Genomic DNA, 6,084 nt, shown 5'->3' with positions numbered 1-6,084 from the left:
GCAATAGTAACAAAAACTGCACGGTATTGGCATCAAAATAGACATGTAGACCAATGGTACAGAGTAGAAGACACAGAGACAAACCCACATAAATACAGTTATCTCATACCAGACAAAGGCACCAAAAACATTCACTGGAGAAAAGATAACCTATTCAATAAATAGTGCTGGGAAAATTGGAAAACTACATATAACAAAGTGAAATTAAACCAATCTCTCTCACCCTGCATGAAACTCAACTCAAAGTAGATCAAAGACCCAGGCACTAGAAGAGAGACCCCGCACCTAACAGAAGAAAAAGTAGGCCCAAATTTTCACCATGTCCGCTTAGGATCTGACTTCCTTAACAAGACTTCTAAAGCACAAGAAGTAAAATCAGGAATCAATAAATGAGACGGATTCAAACTAAAAAGTTTCTTAACAAAGGAAACAATTACATAAAGAGAGAACCTATAGAATGGAAGAAAACCATTATCATATGCATCTCAGATAGAGCATTAATCTCCAGGATATATAAAGGACTCAAAAGACTTAACACCAAAAAGCAAATAGCCTCAACAAATGGGCTAAGGAACTGAACAGACACTTCACAGAAGAAGAAATACAATCCATCAACAAATATATGAAAAAAAGTTCAACATCTTAAGCAAATAGAGAAATGCAAAGCTACTCTAAGATTTCATCACATCCCAGTCAGAATGGCAATTATCAAGAATACAAAGCAACGACAATAAAAATGGAAAAAAATATTCTTAATGAAAAAAAGAATACAAGCAACAATAAATGTTGGTAAGGATGTGGGGAAATTACTGGTGGGAATGCAAATTGGGGCAAACATTGTGGAAAGTGGTAAGGAGATTCCTCAGAAAACTTGGAATGGAACCACCATTTGACCCAGCTGTTCCACTCCTCAGTTTATACCCAAAGGACTTAAAATCAGCATACTACAGTGACACAGGCACATCAATGTTTATAGAAGCTCAGTTCACAATAGCTAAACTTTGGAACCAACCTAGTTGCTATTCAACAGATGAATGGATAAAGAAGATGTGATTTATATATATATATAATGGAATATTATTCAGCCTTCAAGAAGAATGAAATGATGGCATTTGCTGGTAAATGGATGGAGCTAGAAAATATCATGCGAAGTGAAACAAACCAAAGGTTGAATAGTTTTCTCTGATATGAAGATGCTAATTCACAATAGGTTGGGGGGGATAGGGAAGAATAGAGGTACTTTAGATTAGGTATAGGGGAGTGAAGGGAGGGGAGTGGGTATGGGGGAATGAAGGATAGTAGAATAAATCAGACGTAATTATCCTATGTACATACGTAAGTATACAACCAGTGGTATTCTACATCATGTATAACCAGAAGAAAGAAATTATACCACATTATGTATGATGTATCAAAGTGCATTCTACTGTCATGGATAACTAATTAAAGCAAATTTTAAAATTTTTTTTAAAAAAGAATTGAAGCTGGGCGTGGTTGTGCATGCCTGTAATCCCAGAAGCTCAGAAGGCTGAGGCAAGAGGATTGAAAGTTCAAAACCAACCTCAGCAACTTAGTGAGGCTTGAAGCAATTTAGTGAGATCCTGTTTGTATATAAAATATTTTAAAATGGTTGGGGGTGTGGCTCAGTGGTTAAATGTCCCTGGGTTCAACCCCTGGTACAAAAGAGAGAGAGAGAGAAAGAGAGAAGAGAGAGAATTGAACAGATGGATTTAAAAGCAGATTAGACATGTCAAAAAGAGGACAGTGAAGCAAAGAGCCAAAAATAAATAAATAAAACAAAACAAATGAAAAATGGAGTTGGACCCAGTGGCATGTGCCTGTAGTTTCAGCTACTCAGGAGACTGAGGCAGGAGGATCACTTGAGTTCAAGAGTTCGGGACCGGGCTGGGGAGATAGCTCAGTTGGTAGAGTGCTTGCCTCACAAGCACAAGGCCCTGCGTTCAATCCCCAGTACCGCCAAAAATTAAAAAAAAAAAAAAAAAAAAAAAAAGAGTTCAGGACCAACCTAAGCAACACAGCAAAACCCCAACTCAGAAAAAAAAATGAAATAAGGAAAGAAAGAAGAGAAGAAAAGAAAAATGAAAGGGGGGGAAAGAGAGGAGGCTCAGAGACATGGTAAAAACATCTAACATTTTGGTAATTGGGTTCCAGAGGGAAGGAAAGAAAAAATTGCATAGAAGCAATTTTTAAGAAAATACGAGCTGAGAATTTTCTAAAACTGATGAAAGACACAAAGTCACAGAGCAAAGGACTTCTACAAATCCCATAAAAGATAAATACAAAAAAGACCACACCTGCATATATTGCAGGAAAACTGCTAAAAATAAAAAACCATGAGAAAAATCTTAAAAGCAAACAGAAGAGGTGGGGTTGGGGGGAAACCACATTGTTTTTAAAAGAGCAACAATAAAACTAAGAGCTGAGCAATTAAAAAAAAAAAAAAAAAACTGGAAACCAGAAGATGAAGGCAATTGTTAAAGTGCTAAAAGAAAATAATTGCCAACTTAAAATTCCATACTCAAAACATATCCTTCAAAAGCAAAAGCACAGCAAAGACATTTGAGGTCCACAAAAACTCAATTTGTCTCCAATGTATCTACATTAAGAGAGACACTAGAAGGATTTTTTTCTGGCAAAAGATGATCCCATATGAAAACACAGTAAGGCAAAAAGAAATAAACAGCACCAAAAATATAAAATGTATAGATAAATTTAAGATAATATGTACTATATAAAACAATAATGTTGGCTGGGTGTGGTAATCCCTCACGCCTGTAATCCCAGCAACTAGGCAGGCTGAGGCAAGAAGACCGCAAGTTCAAGACCAGCCTCAGCAATTTAGCAAGGTCCTAAGCAGTTTAGCAAGACCCTGTCTCAAAAAATAAAAGGAATGTGACTGGATATGTGGCTCAGTCGTAAAGCACCATTGAGTTCAATCCTCAATGCAAAAAAAAAAAAAAAAGAATAAAACAATAATGTTAATGTCTTGTGAGAATAGAGAGAATTAATTTATGTTAACATATCACAAAAAAAACAGGAGTTTAAATAAAGTGTTATAAGTTCCTTGTATTATTCAGAGTGTGATATTAGTATTAATTTAAGGCAGGTTATAATAATCTCTAGAGTAATCGTTAAGCTTATTTTGGCAGCACATATACCAAAATTAGAACAATACAGAAAAGATCTTTATGGCCCTGAGCAAGCATGACATGCACATTCTAAAGAATAATAAAAAATGTACAAAGAACAAGCAAGAAGAGCAGGGAAATGGACTAATAATGCATGATTAACACAAAAGAGGAAAGACAGGAGAGCAAAATTAACAAAAATCATATGGAACCAATAAAAATGAAATTGTAAGATGATAGATTTAAATCATATCTGCAATTACTTTAAAAATACATGAACCAGCTGGATGTGTTGTCCCATTCCTGTAATCCCAGTGATTTGGTGGGCTGAGGTAGAAGGATCACAATTTCGAGGCCAGCCTCAACAAATTAGTGAGAACCTGTATCAAAATTTAAAATAAAAAGGACTAGGGCTGTAGCTCAGGGGTAAAGCACCCTGGGTCCAATCCCCAGTATTTAAAAAAAACAAAAAACGTGAACCAGCCAAGCACAGTAGTGCAAGCAGGAGGATTGCAAGTTCAAGGCTGCCTGTGTGACTTAGTAAGACCCTGTCTCAAAATAAAATAGTAAAATAAAATAAAATATAACATAATAAAATAAAGGATGAGAATGTAGCCTAGCATGCACACCCGGTACTGAAAAAAATAAAGATTGTGAAGCTAGACTAAAAATAAATAGCAACATATCTTAAGCATAAGGATACAGAAAGAAAGCTGTGTGACCGTTTTAAAACATAGTCATACTATAGCTTGGGAACTCTCTCATTAAGAGGCTGGGTTTCTCTACTCCACAATTTGGGCAGGCTTGTGGTTCCTTCAATCAAAAGGGTGTGGCAGAAGTAACTCTGTGTGGCTTTTGATGTCAGGTCATAAAAGTTGTGGAACAGTCACTGTGTAAGAAGTCTAACTACCAGAGTCTGCCATGCTATAAGGAAGCCCAAGCCACAGGGAGACCAAGTGTCGGCAAAGATGTAGAACCAATGGAACTCTCATACACCACTGGTAGATATGTAAATTGGCCCAACTGCTCTGAAAAACTGCTGTGTATCTATTAATATGTATATACACATGACATAACAATTACACCCCTGTTATACTCAATAGAAATGAGCACAATATATGCACCAAAAGATGTGGACAAAAATGTTCAGAGTAAGTTCATTTATAATAGCCAGAAAAAGGACCCAAACACAAACATTCATTAATGATAAAATGAATAAATAAATCTTGAAGCTTATTCATAAAATGGAAAACCCACCCAAGCATGGTAATGTATTGATACATGGTAAAAAATGATACTATCGATAATATATAATAAGATTAATGAATCTTGCAAAGAGAATGCTCACTAAAAGATGTCAGCCACAAGAATACATACTTAACAATTTCAGAACTAATCTATGTTGACATAAATTGGAATAGCAGTTATGTTGGGAATGGGGGAAGGACTGATTGGAAAGAAGTGTAGGGGGATTTCTGGAGTATCCCTAATATTCCATGTCTTAATCCATATGTGGTTACATATGTGTGTACTTTAAAAACTGCTCAAACAGCACACTTAAGATTTGTGCATTTTATTATTTTGTATGAATACTTCAATTTTTTTAAAAAAGTTTTCTTTAAAAGCAAAGGAATAACAAACACAAAATTCAGGTTAATGGAAGAGAGACCAGGAAATGGGAGAGGAAAGAAGGAATACAAAGGTTATGAAATTATATAGAAAATGCTTAACTCTTTCATATGTATCAAATATTACATTAAATACTAATAAACAAACTAGTAACACAAATTATTCAAATATTTACAATCCATGTACTGAACTCAGGATGAATTTTTAAAGTTAACATAAACAACTATCGCCTATATTTAAACACAGGAAGACAACAGCATGCATTTAATAAGTACCCTCCTTAGCATCACACTGATTGTTCCTTCAAGAGACCACTTTGTATGAGGTAGAGCAATAATCATGACAGGCATTATTGAGTACATACTATCTGTTGGGCACAGTTGTGAATGCTTTACATGCGTTTAATTGTCGTATAACCCTATGAGGCCAGGACTGTTATCACCCCAATTTAACAGATGGGGAAACACACACAGGGAGTTCAAGTGATTTGCCCGTGGCCTCACAGCAGGCAAGCAGCAGAGCCAACATTTGAAGCTTGGTTTTGAATTGCAGTCTGGTTTCAGAGCCTACTCTCTCTGCCTCCCCTAAGGAGTGCACTTCCCATTTCCAGGAATTCTCAACCATACCCCTGACAAGACCCGAAATGCAGTTCCAGGGTGTTATGTACACCTGCCTCGTAAAATGGGGTGTAGTGATGTGACCATAATTATGACAATGAATAACATTGGCATTACTGCCAATAACAATAGACATTAAGCCTACAAGTTACTATATTTTAGAGTATATTAAAAAGTTGTCACAATTGGACAGTTAATGTGTTATTTAATTCCAGACTTTACTAAGAAGGAATCTAGATAAATCATCTTCTCTCTCCCATCCTTTCCAGGCACATGGTACCTGCCATCTATACAGTGCATTAGATTTACTTAAGAGCTATGACTTTTCTCTCCTCTAGGAAAATAGGATTTGTTTCTGATTCTTCTTTACCTCCTTGTGGTGCAAATTAGAGTAGACGTTTTGCGAGTATCTGCATAATGAGTACATACGTGACAAATAAACAAAAATGAGTCAAATATCCAAGTTCTTTATAAAAGCTCTCACATATCCCCTGACTTCATTCATCACATTCACTGCCGTAGCCCAACAACTCAAAAAGGGGCCTGTAAGTTTAAGTGCTCACTAAATGCCAAATTTTGGTTGAATGAATGAAAGTAGGGGTGACAGATAATTCTTGCACAATGTAAAGCATCTACATACTTCACCTCTGTGAAGGGTCTTGCTGACTCTGAGATAGGTCAATAGGTCT

The 6,084-nt window shown here is 36.1% G+C and overlaps 1 non-coding gene across 1 annotated transcript; it reads left to right on the top strand.

Annotated features, from left to right (window-relative positions):
- Positions 1–3,158: 3,158 nt before the first annotated feature.
- Positions 3,159–3,260, top strand: LOC124984100 (U6 spliceosomal RNA). Its single transcript, XR_007108562.1, has one exon. It is a non-coding gene; the product is annotated as a U6 spliceosomal RNA (small nuclear RNA).
- The last annotated feature ends 2,824 nt before the right edge of the window (positions 3,261–6,084 follow it).

This window comes from Sciurus carolinensis, chromosome 4 (genome assembly GCF_902686445.1).
Source record: "Sciurus carolinensis chromosome 4, mSciCar1.2, whole genome shotgun sequence".
Lineage (NCBI taxonomy): Eukaryota > Metazoa > Chordata > Mammalia > Rodentia > Sciuridae > Sciurus > Sciurus carolinensis.
The sequence above is the reverse complement of the archived record's forward strand: the minus strand, read 5'-3'. Positions and strand labels throughout refer to the sequence as shown.